The sequence below is a fragment of the Poecilia formosa genome, unplaced genomic scaffold (assembly GCF_000485575.1).
Source record: "Poecilia formosa unplaced genomic scaffold, Poecilia_formosa-5.1.2 Scaffold408, whole genome shotgun sequence".
Taxonomy (NCBI): domain Eukaryota; kingdom Metazoa; phylum Chordata; class Actinopteri; order Cyprinodontiformes; family Poeciliidae; genus Poecilia; species Poecilia formosa.
This window is the reverse complement of record NW_006800347.1, coordinates 488470-500739: the sequence shown is the minus strand read 5'-3', so window position 1 is coordinate 500739 and position 12270 is coordinate 488470. Positions and strand designations below refer to the sequence as shown.

General features: G+C 45.3%; 1 protein-coding gene and 1 long non-coding RNA gene across 2 annotated transcripts in view; one reads left to right on the top strand and one right to left on the bottom strand.

The window, feature by feature from the left end:
* Window positions 1–12270, top strand: part of epha10 (EPH receptor A10) — a 93754-nt gene that overhangs the window by 2124 nt on the left and 79360 nt on the right. The window lies entirely within an intron of this gene.
* LOC107833566 (uncharacterized) lies at window positions 2744–6157 on the bottom strand. Its single transcript, XR_001659327.1, has 3 exons — window positions 5097–6157; window positions 4846–4999; window positions 2744–3715 (listed from the first exon to the last, which is right to left on the bottom strand). It is a non-coding gene; the product is annotated as an uncharacterized LOC107833566 (long non-coding RNA).

The following is a 12270-nucleotide window of genomic DNA, read 5'->3' as shown; positions in this document are numbered from 1 at the left end:
TGGGTGTGTAGATATGTGTGTGTGTAGGTGTGTGTGTAGATATGTGTGTGTGTAGGTGTGTGTGTAGATATGTGTGTGTGTAGGTGTGTGTGTAGATATGTGTGTGTGTAGATAGGTGTGTGTGTAGGTGTGTGTGTAGATATGTGTGTGTGTAGGTGTGTGTGTCCAGCCCTCCTCCCTCCAGGTCTCCTCACACCTCAGCACTAACACACCTTGGCATCTCATCGGGATCTCATTTACCCCCCCACCCTCCTCATCCTCACCTTCTTCATCATCTTCATCCTCCTCATCCTCACCTGCAGCTGCGTTTTTTCTGGATGATTTTATCAGCGGATGAATCAACATCTACACTGTAAAAACTCTGAATCTGTTTGGTTTAAATATCTTCATCAGCACAGGAGCCGTTTTAACTCAGTAACTAACAGTTGGTATCGGTTCTAAACTAACTCGTTTGTGTTGTTTCTAATGTGACAAAAGTTTTTTTATTCTTATTCTTCATTTATGTAACTTTTTAAACGGTGTTGATCTACAACAGTTATTTCTATTTCTTATTCATATAAAAAGCACCAGTTCAGATTATTTCATCCGTAAATTGAATAATCTGCATTTTATCAACACTAAGGGATTATCGCTCCTGTTTTTTTTTTTTTTTTTGCTCTAGAAACTAAACAGAAATTCTTGGTAATATTTTAGTTTTTGCATCCAGGAGGGAAATGATCCGATCAGAACTTTAATCTGAGCTCGGAGGAGAAACGCTGCAGGTTTCATCATTTCACCAGAAACAGAAAAGTTTTCCTTAAGCTGCCAGTTTCCTGCTGTGGATGAACCGTGATGCGGATCTGAACGCAGAGATTCAGTGGAATCAGGATCAGCGGGTCGGTTCCGGTCCAAACTGACAGAAATGTGAGCAAAGTTTCCATCTTTCACCTGGAAAGTTCAGGCTTAACGTTCAGGACTTTATTTCTTCTGTCCGACTCGGAGTGAGAATCGGTTTGCCTGAAGGAAATTTTTTCATCGTCAGGTTTTCACTTTTACTGGATGGAAACATGAAGCAGGAGCAGAACCTGCTGCAGGTTCTGGTTTGGGTTCCATGTGAGGAACCAGACGTCTTCGTCAGACGTCTTCGTCGTCAGACGTCTTCGTCCAGCTGTCTGCCTCACAGCTGCAAACTTTGTTCTGTTTTCTTAAACATGAAGATCTTTGATGCTCTACCTGTTAACTCTGCTGGTTTCCAGAATAAACTCACAGGAAGTTTAAATAATTAAGCAGTGAATCTTAATACAGCAGAAACTGAGGAATCAGCCTTGAGGTTCTCCCTCATTAGCCACGTCAGAGACGCCGTTTAAAGCTTTAAACTCTACAAAATGAAACCAAAAGCTTCAACACATGAGAACCTCTGAGTTTTACTGAGAACTGGGAGAATCTCAGCATCGTATGGGAGCCTGGAAGGGACAATCCAACCTCTGTGAAGACTTTCACTCCTCTTCCTGGAGGGGGCGACGTGACGCTCCAGTTGGCCATTTTTTCTGTTTCTTTGGTAGAACTTTGGTTCAGATTTCATTTCAGGAGGCAGAAGCTGCTTCTGCCTGGATCACATGTCTGACCTCACAGAGCGCGAGCGGTCAGAGTGATTTGTGAACATGGCCGCCGCGGCGCCGCGGCGTCCTCCTGTCAGAGCCTCGGGGACGCCGTCACTTCAGCTGAGATAAGAGGAGGAAGGCAGGGAAGGTCAGAGGAACGGAGGATGAGATGAAGGGAGGGAGGAGAGGAAAACAGGATGAGATGAAGAGATGGAAGAGAGGAAAACAGGATGAAATGAAGAGATGGAAGAGAGGAAAACAGGATGAAATGAAGAGATGGAGGAGAAGAAAACAGGATGAAATGAAAGGATGGAAGAGAGGAAACAGGATGAAATGAAAGGATGGAAGAGAGGAAACAGGATGAAATGAAAGGATGGAAGAGAGGAAAAAAGGATGAAATGAAGAGATGGAAGAGAGGAAAACAGGATGAAATGAAGAGATGGAAGAGAGGAAACAGGATGAGATGAAAGGATGGAAGAGAGGAAACAGGATGAAATGAAAGGATGGAAGAGAGGAAAAAAGGATGATATGAAGAGATGGAAGAGAGGAAAACAGGATGAAATGAAGAGATGGAAGAGAGGAAACAGGATGAGATGAAAGGATGGAAGAGAGGAAAACAGGATAAGATGAAGGATGGAGCAGAGGAAAACAGGATGAGATGAAGAGATGGAGGAGAGGAAAACAGGATGAAATGAAAGGATGGAGGAGAGGAAAACAGGATGAGATGAAGAGATGGAGGAGAGGAAAACAGGATGAAATGAAAGGATGGAGGAGAGGAAAACAGGATGAAATGAAAGGCGGGGAAAGAGAGCTGACCATCAGGCAGAGCAACACTAATGAGCACAAATGGATGCAATATTCACAAAATCTGTTTTATAAAACAAATATTTTCCACACGTTGTTTTTAAGAAATATCGTAAACATGGAAAAGTTTTCATCCAAATAAAAACGTCTCTGCTACTGATCGCCGTTTTTCAGGAGACAGAGCTAAAGCCGATGTCAGCCAATCAGTGTCGACTTCCTGTTAGACATGGAGGCAGACAAATCAGCTGAACTATTTTTAAACATCTTGTTAGAATATAAGTTATTAAACCGAGACGATGCAGGTCAGGAGGCGTGTCAGAGGAATGTGGATGAACTGCTGCAAACAGTGAAACAAAATCTGCTTTACAACAAACAAAAATTATTAATCAAATTTCCAACTTCGTCAGAGTTTTCATAAATAATCATTTGGTGACGTTGAGTGGAGTATTGTCTGATTTCCCAGATGACTGAACCTCGGCGCCTGAGGCCGACTCATGTGACCTACAAACGACCTTCTGTGCAGCAGAGGTCAGATCAGAGGTGTGTGTGTTGATGGATAATCTCCACATTCACACAGGAAGTTTCCATGTTTTAGTTTCATCTGAAGCTCGTCTGGTTTCTGCGGTTTCTCCAGCTGGGTTATTTATACGAATGAGACACAGAGGCATCGTCTGATGATGCATATTCATCACCTGATGAATATGCCCACATTTCTGAAGCTGCAGTAGAAAGTTCAGGTTTCAAACACCTCCAGGGTTTCTGCAAAGGTTCTGCAAAGGTTGTGTGCAGAACGTCGGAGCAGGAGGGAGCGAAGCGTTCCTGGAGTTTGGGTTTCCTGCTGACGGATGGAGGCAGCGGCTGCTGGCAGCCTCCTCGGGGTGTAAATGTGATGAATGGCGGTTTGTTTGGGTGGAGCGCGGGTTTGGCAGGACGCGGCGCTCTGGGTGTAAACAGTCAGTGCTTTAATGCGGGGGGCATGATGGGAACCAAACAGAGACGTTTTGTCTGGTTCCTGTGACACTAACAGCCGCCTCAGAGAGAGAAGCTGTTCTCTGCGACTCTGGATGATTAGATCTGCAGCAGATGAAGTCTGATCCAATCCTCCTGCCTTCCCGACCTTTTCCTCTTGTTTCTTTATTTACTGCATCCAGATCTTTATTCCCAGTTAAAGCCCCAGTTTGACCTTTCATGACCCATTTCTCCCTCAGTTTCCGTGTGTCAGGGAGCAGCTGAGGAAGAGGAGCACGAAGGTTAACCGTGTTGGCCTTCCTCTCAGCCTCAGCCAGTCTGGTCCCAGTCCTCCCAGTACTGCCCACAAAGTGATGCGGACCCTGGAAAACAGACCTGATTCTTTAAAGGAATCAATAACTGATGGACCTGATTTTTCACCGGGAGCCGATCAGAAGGTCGACCTAAAGCCGGATTATAAACGGACTTTCATTTATTCATAACATTTTTGGTTTTTGATGATTTAATTTCAGGAAAATGTGGATTTTTTCCCCCCAATGCTTTCATGTGTTTCCATGGTGATGTCAGCTCGCCCAGGGCGGCCATCTTGTTAGCCAAACGTTTTAAAGCTTCTGTTTGGATTCAGGTCGACTCCACCAGAATATTTAGATTTAAATTCAGAAGACTGAGAGAATAAAGTAGTAATTTTATCAGAACTTCAATATAAACATGTTAAAATGAGAAATAAATGAGAATTTGATGAAGTTTTACTTTATTATTTTTCAGATAAGGAAATACTTCGTCAATGTTAAATCTGTTCCACTTATCAACTTAAAGTCAGGATTATTGAACCATTATAGATCAGCTGCTTATTTACCTGCTTTTCTCCTTCATGAAGAGTTTTAGTGTGCAGTACTGAGGCTGCTTGTTATTATTATTATTATTATTATTATTATTATTAAACATCAAACGCCATATGGAAATTAGCCACCTGGCTTTAATCTAATGCTAATTAAAATGTAATTTCCCATTTCTAAAAAAATAAACTTCACACAATCATCAACAAAAAGTTATTAATGGCTGTAGAACAACAGAAGGAGAGTTTTAGTCACGTACTGAGCCGCAGTGAGAACAAAACGCTGACATGACGTAATGACCAACCCTGCGGCCCCTGGCGGTCCGCCGGCGGCCCGCGGGCCTCCTGACGCCGCGGCGTGTCGGTCGGATCCGTGTCGGTCTGCGGCTCGTAAACCAGGGAAGCCCATTAATCTCAGGAAGAGGCGTTTGACCTTTCAAACTCATTAACCACAGCAGCCGCCGTGCAGACAGCTACCGGCATCACACAAACTCTCCCCCGCACCATTAGCACGTGCGCGGTACTTAAGCTGTGGGCGCGCACGTGCTGGTGGTGTGTGCGCACCTGCCAACATGGCCTCCGGTCGGCCGGATCCTCCGGATCGTCTGGATCCTCTGTGTGGGTTTGTTTGGGCAGCGACCTGGAAAATTGCCTGACCTTTTCAGAAGCTGATGAATAAATCCATAAATCCCGCGGCGGCGCGGCTTTACGACGCGTCCCGACCGCAGCGACGCCTCCTGCGGAGAGGCTTCCTGGAAATGGAGTGATGGTGATGGTCCTGATGAAGGTCAGCGGCGCCGGTAACGACCTGCTGGAGTTAACACGCCGACATGGAGAAACGCTCAGCTTATCTGGAGGCTCAGAGGCAGCAGGGGGAATATAAACAAACCATTAGAGCTGAAGCAAACCTCTGATTTACTGACTTCCTCATCAGTCCTTGAAGTGGACAAATTACTGAGTTATCTGGTCAGCAGGGGCGCCGTAGATACCAAACCTCTCTATGGAGACCTTTGGGCAGAATCAAGATGGTGGATGAAAGTCAGAAAACATCCTGGACGTTGGGTTGTCTCTGCTGGACCGTGATTGGTTCCTGAGGTTGTCTCTGCTGGACCGTGATTGGTTCCTGAGGTTGTCTCTGCTGGACCGTGATTGGTTCCTGAGGTTTGGAGGGAAACGCTGAGGCTTTATTAAGGAGTCCTTTCGAGGCTACTACAACATTTACGGTAATTTCTGGTCTATTGAATGTGAGCCACACCCACTCACTTTACAATTTTTCACATAAAGACCGCACTCGTCTAAAAGCTGCAGGTATCTACCATGATATTTGCATAGAAAGGTTGTTTTCTAATGTTACATGTAACTTCCTCTGAGACCGCCGACTGCAGTCAGAATAATCACAATAAAATTAAATAATCGCACTGAGGTTATGGACATGATCTTTTCTCCTGACCTCTGGATGAATTGCTGGAGGCTGGAACTACGAGCTCCACTTCAGCCAGAGTTTGGAAATCACGGAACATTGAATGGATCAAAGTCAGCTGGATTGAAGCCGGTTCGGGGGTTAGGGTCCGGTCAGAGGCGCAAAAAGTGGGTATGCAGCGTCGGTCCTTCACCCTGAAGTTTCTTCCCTCGGGGGGGTTCATGTTTTCGCATCCACCTGAATAATGTGCAGTTGCGCCACTGGGTCCGGTTCACACTCGGAGAGGAATTTTATCGATGCCTTCCATCTGCCATTTACTGAGCGTAAAGTTGAAAATGTCTCCTCCAAGTGGCCAGGAGGGTGAACTATACATGAGAGAGATTTATGACAGACGACAGTTTTCTGTAAAGGTTTTCCTTTAGTTGAACCTCGATTAACAGGAATAGTTTTGGATCTCTATCTTCATCTTCCTCCTTCCCTCTGAAGTGGTTTGAACTCGTCACTCTCTCCCTCTTGTCTCGAGGTGAACTCACCGCTGAGCTGTCTGCTGGTGAAAAGTCATATTTTATCTGCATCGCAGTTTGAACGTTACGTCTGGACGTTACGGTAGCGCTGAACGTTCCTGCCGGTGTTCATGTCCTGTTCTCGCTCCGGCCAATCAGATCGCTGCTACAGGCTGAACGCAGGCGGCGTTTTCCACGGTGACGGTGTGTTTATGTGCGTCTCTTTATGCGGCGGTCGTGATTGCAATCAGAAAGTCATCATGGAGGACGGCCGGGTGGAGCGCTCCTGTTGTTTCTCTTCTAATTGCTGCTTCCTCTTTGCAAGTCAATTAGCCTGGCAGCCAATCAGAGAGCAGAGGCGCTGCAGCCTGGACGGGCTGCCAGGTCGCGCCGGTAATCAGGTTATCCTGCTGTCAGTCACTGTGTCAGTGTGTCAGCCGGCCAATCAGGGAGCAGCGATTCTGATTAATCAGTCGTATGGGGAGAGCAGTCAGAGGTTGTCAATCACCAAAGCAACATGAACGGCGCTCCCCAAACAACAAGTTTGGATCTGGAGTTTAATTCTGACTGGAGAGAGAAGCAGCTGCTGAACAGTTCCTCTGAACGATTCTCTGACATTTAACGACAAAATAACATCGACATGTAGAACCACAGAGGAGCCGGTCAGCTGATCTGGTTATATAAACATCTTTTCCTACAGACGCACAACCAATCAGAGGGTTGGAGACGAACCTAGAAAAACCTGCAGCTCAGACGCAGAAACCTGAGAAACTTCTTAAGACAATCGGATCCTCTCTGGTCCTCCACACCTCGTCTGGTTTCGGTTCAGTCCAACTCTGGTTTGATATGTCAACACCAAGTGGACCAGAAGCAGGAAGTGCACTACAGCGCAGGGGATTTTGGGTAAACACAACCAAAGCTAACGTGCTAGCCTAGCACCAGCAGCAGAAATGGCTCCTGGTCTTTAGCCTAAAGAGAAATCCTCCAACCGCTAAAATCTCCATCTTGTTTCCATCTGGTGAAGAAGGAAGTTGCTCTCAGTGTCTTCAGAGGTTTTTGTGTCGTTTCCTTCAGTGGTTCTTGTTGCAGCGCCCCCACAGGCCAGGAGGGGAACAGGTTGGTTTGACTCAGAGCCACAGCAGCTGGAGGTGGAGCAGATGCTGTAAATATTTAGAATCTCATTAAATATTTAGTTTAATCTGTGACATAAATTCATGAATAACACTTAACCTCCATCTTTTTCTCTGACAGGAATTGTTAATTTTTGACCATGTAGCCTCACAAACAGCATCGCAGACTTTTCTGCACCTTGGGATTCTTTGTTAATCAGCTTTATCTGTGTGTGTGTGTGTGTGTGTGTGTGTGTGTGTGTGTGTGTGTGTGTGTGTGTGTGTGTGTGTGTGTGTTTGGGTTGGTGGATAAACTTGTGTTTTATCAGAGCTTATTGGATCTTTTGATTTAGTTTCCTGGACTTTTTGTTTCTGCGTTTCCTGATTTTCCATAATTTGATCCGGTTATTAAATCTGACTTTGCAGCAGATTTATTTTTCCTGGGCTCTTCGGAGCGGACGTTCATGTTGTCAGCGCAGCATCGCTGGTCACATCACCGCGGTGTTCAGGTTATTTTATGCAGAGGAAGTGATGTCGTTTCACATGAAACTCTTCTCTTCCTCTTCTTTCAGTCCATCATCTCTGTGAGACAATTCAAGTTGGCAGAGTTTCAGCGATGAAGTGCCTTGAATTAATAGTGAATTACCAGCCTCTGTGTGTGTGTGTGTGTGTGTGTGTGTGTGTGTGTGTGTGTGTGTGTGTGTGTGTTTCTCTGAAAAATGGACAAACTGGCTTCAAACTCTGAGTTTTATTTCTGAACTGTCTGCTGAAGGGGGGCAGATTCAAGAATCGCAGTTTTCCTGAGCAAACGATTCCCGAGGCGTTGTGTTTGTGTCACCGGGATTTTTCAGAGCCCAGTTAACTATTAATCAATCACTGAATTAGTTAACAATTATTTCAGTTACTGATTAATCGTTTCAGTCGTTGTTGAAACACTCGCTCCACTCTGACTCCCCGGGTCTAAAACCAAAACAGAAATTATAAAGTAGGTAGTAAAGCAGCTCTATTCACAACCAATAAAATCAATCAATCAATCAGATTGATCGTTTCCATCCAATCAGCAAATCAAAACTCTGCTAGTGGCAGAAATTACAAAATAAACTGAATTATCAATCCTAGCATCCTAGGTCGGTTCTGGTCGGTTTGGTTTGGGTCGGCAGGAGGAGACTCTGTCCAGTGTTTACAGGCTGTACAGTAGTAAACTCTTCTTCCTCTTCTTCCTCTTCCTGTTCCTCTTCTTCCTGTTCCTCTTCCTGTTCCTCTTCCTGTTCCTCTTCTTCCTCTTCCTGTTCCTCTTCCTGTTCCTGTTCCTCTTCTTCTTCCTCTTCCTGTTCCTCTTCCTCCTCTTCTTCCTCTTCTTCCTCTTCTTCCTCTTCTTCCTCTTCCTGTTCCTCTTCTTCTTCCTCTTCCTGTTCCTCTTCCTGTTCCTCTTCCTGTTCCTGTTCCTCTTCTTCCTCCTCTTCCTGTTCCTCTTCCTCCTCTTCTTCCTCTTCTTCCTCTTCCTGTTCCTCTTCTTCTTCCTCTTCCTGTTCCTCTTCCTGTTCCTCTTCCTGTTCCTCTTCTTCCTCTTCCTGTTCCTCTTCCTGTTCCTCTTCTTCCTCTTCCTGTTCCTCTTCTTCCTGTTCCTCTTCCTGTTCCTCTTCTTCCTCTTCCTGTTCCTCTTCTTCCTCTTCCTGTTCCTGTTCCTGTTCCTGTTCCTGTTCCTCTTCTTCCTCCTCTTCCTCTTCCTGTTCCTCTTCCTCCTCTTCTTCCTCTTCCTCTTCTTCTTCCTGTTCCTCTTCCTGTTCCTCTTCCTCCTCTTCTTCCTCTTCTTCCTCTTCTTCCTCTTCCTGTTCCTCTTCCTGTTCCTCTTCCTGTTCCTCTTCCTCCTCTTCTTCCTCTTCCTGTTCCTCTTCTTCCTCTTCTTCCTCTTCCTGTTCCTCTTCCTGTTCCTGTTCCTCTTCCTCCTCTTCCTGTTCCTCTTCCTGTTCCTCTTCTTCCTCTTCTTCCTCTTCCTGTTCCTCTTCCTGTTCCTCTTCCTCCTCCTCTTCCTCTTCCTGTTCCTCCTCTTCCTCTCCTTGTTTTCGTCTGAAACTCTCGGATGTTTCTCGAAGTGATGACTCAGCGTCTCGGCAGGAACAAACTGTAAATCTGTCAGTCTCTCAGTTTCATGAATCATTTGTTCTGCTCCAGGATTTCACAACAACACAGGGTCACAATTATTCATACGCAGCGCTCTGATCTGTGGGTTCTTTTTGCTGCTGGACAGAACCGGGTCAGCGGCTCGGTTTCCTGAACAAACCCGACTCCACAGATCTCTGAAAACTGCTTTGGATCTCCTCCGTTTCTCCACCTGCCAGTGTTGAACTTCCTTCGGCTCCGGGTTCGTCTCCGTTCTGAAGCAGGAAACTGCGACCCAAATCTGAACAATCTGATTGGCCCGGTTCTGATCCGATTAGAGTAGAGCCACATTCATGTGTCCGGCCGGCAAAGCAGAAAAATAAAATGTAGTTACCAGATTATTGTTTGTTTGCAGAATAAACTTGAAACTGAAATGAGGAAAGTTCAGCATTTTATGAATCTTCACTGGTTTATAACAAATAAGGAAATATTGCATCTTTTAACTTATTATTATTAATTTATTATCAGCAGCAGGACTTTGAGATGATTCTGTGTGGAAGACAGAATCACAGTCTGACCGGTCCTGTAGAGAGGTCCAGTTCTGCCTTAACTCTAAAACCTTTTGTCTCATTAAAACTTTTTCCTGCTATTATTACGACGTCATCCTTATTTTTAAATGTCTTATTCTGGTGCTGAACTAAATCAGATTCATGTATGATGGTTTTTGCTTTGATCTGATTTTATTATTCTGCAGCGGAAGAATCCGATGCTTCATCAGCTGCTGCTCAACTTTAAATCCTTCCTGAGACGGCGGCCATTTTTACACATCCTGTTAAATATTAAGTTTTTGTCCAAAAACTTCAACCTTCTGCTCTTAATTCTTGTCTCTAGTAATGATCACCTCAGCTGTTACCATGGTGACAGCCACCATCATCCTGCTGAGTGATGCAGACCAGCTGTGGCGTTTCTGACACATGCTGTCTACTGATAATGGCTCCGCAGAACCACGGTTAACAGCCAGATTCAGTCCCTTTATGACGGATAAATGATGGATTTTTGGAATTAGACGTAATTATGAGGCGTTTTGTGGATGTAATCCAGCTCCGTCCCGCAGTAATAAGTGTGAATAATGGATCTGATTCTGGTTTGTTTCTGCCAGCCGGAGCCGCCGTCTTTGTTCTGGATCAGAGCCGCTTGTCCTGATTAGAGCAACATTTATACAGCATCTGATAATAAACATGCAACATGTGTTTTCTGTGCATGAGTGAAAACATTCCCGTCTCCAGATCTGAGTCAGTGGGAGCCGAGGCTGGCGTCTCCTCAGGGGCCAAACGTTTGCTCATGTTTAGCTAATGCAGCAATTTGTCACCAGGCAGCATTTGGAGTAACTGATTAGAATAATAAGATGTGATTATATTAATGAATCTAAAGCCGTTTCTGTCTGCTGGGGGACTGAAGCTACGACCCAGCAGAACCATTAGTTTGGGGATCATTATTCTATCGATTATTCTGATGACTAATCAATTATCTTGATAATTAATTGGAAATTTCAACAAACTACGGCTGCACTGAACCATTATTTTTGTAACTGGTTATTCTGACGATTAATCAGATCAACATTGTGACTTTCTGCAGATTTTTCATTAAACCACTTAAACCTTTTTATCCAGGATCAGAAATGCATCGAACATGCAAATCAACAAGTAATTTCATTTCCTTTTGATAAGAAAATCAACATTTTATTGCCTGAGGTTCATCCAGTGAACTCTGATCAGATTAAAACTTGATGTGACATCAGACTGATCAGCACAGATATCAGTTAATGGGTCTGAACTTCAGTCTGTTGGACTGGAAGCTGCTGGGCGTCTGAGAGGATTGAGATGCAGCAGGGAGACAATACTGAATGTCATCAGTTCCTACCAGCTCACCTCGGCTCCGATCCAGGCCTGGCACGCACACACACACACACACACACACACACACACACACACACACACACAGGCCTGCGCTTTATGAAAGAAACACAGATCCTGTTGCTTATCTGCTGCAGGAATCTGGGAAATGGAGGATTTGCATTTTAATTCACTTCACTCAGTTTTGAGTCGCGGGACAAAATTTCTCCTGCTTGTTTTTTGGGGGGGTTTTTGTACAAACGATGGACGGAGATTCAAATCTTCCTCCTATCAGAGTGTGAGAAAGATGAGCAGCTCCGACTCCGGCGGCAGCAGCCGTCATGGCCGCTCTGCACCTTCATCCCGCCATCTGCAGCTGATGATGATGATGCAGTCAGCTGGTTGGACACTGAGGCGCTTCGGTGTAAGAATGTTTTATAATATAATAATTTGCGCTGAGTTGGTTTTATGTCTTGGAACTGAAAAGGATCACATGATGAAGAGCCGACTGTTACTGCTGACGGAAACGACAAATGAGACGACAGGAAGTGAAGGAGGAAGCTGTTTCTGTTGGTTTGTTTGGACAACGTGCAGCTGGCCCCACAGAGACCCACAGAGACCCACAGAGACCCACAGAGATCCACAGAAATCCACAGAGACCCACAGAGATCCACAGAGATCCACAGAGACCCACAGAGATCCACAGAGATCCACAGAGACCCACAGAGATCCACAGAGACCCACAGAGATCCACAGAGACCCACAGAGACCCACAGAGATCCACAGAAATCCACAGAGATCCACAGAGACCCACAGAGACCCACAGAGATCCACAGAGATCCACAGAGACCCACAGAGATCCACAGAAATCCACAGAGACCCACAGAGATCCACAGAAATCCACAGAGACCCACAGAGATCCACAGAGACCCACAGAGATCCACAGAGACCCACAGAGACCCACAGAGATCCACAGAGACCCACAGAGACCCACAGAGATCCACAGAAATCCACAGAGATCCACAGAGACCCACGGAGATCCACAGAGACCCACAGAG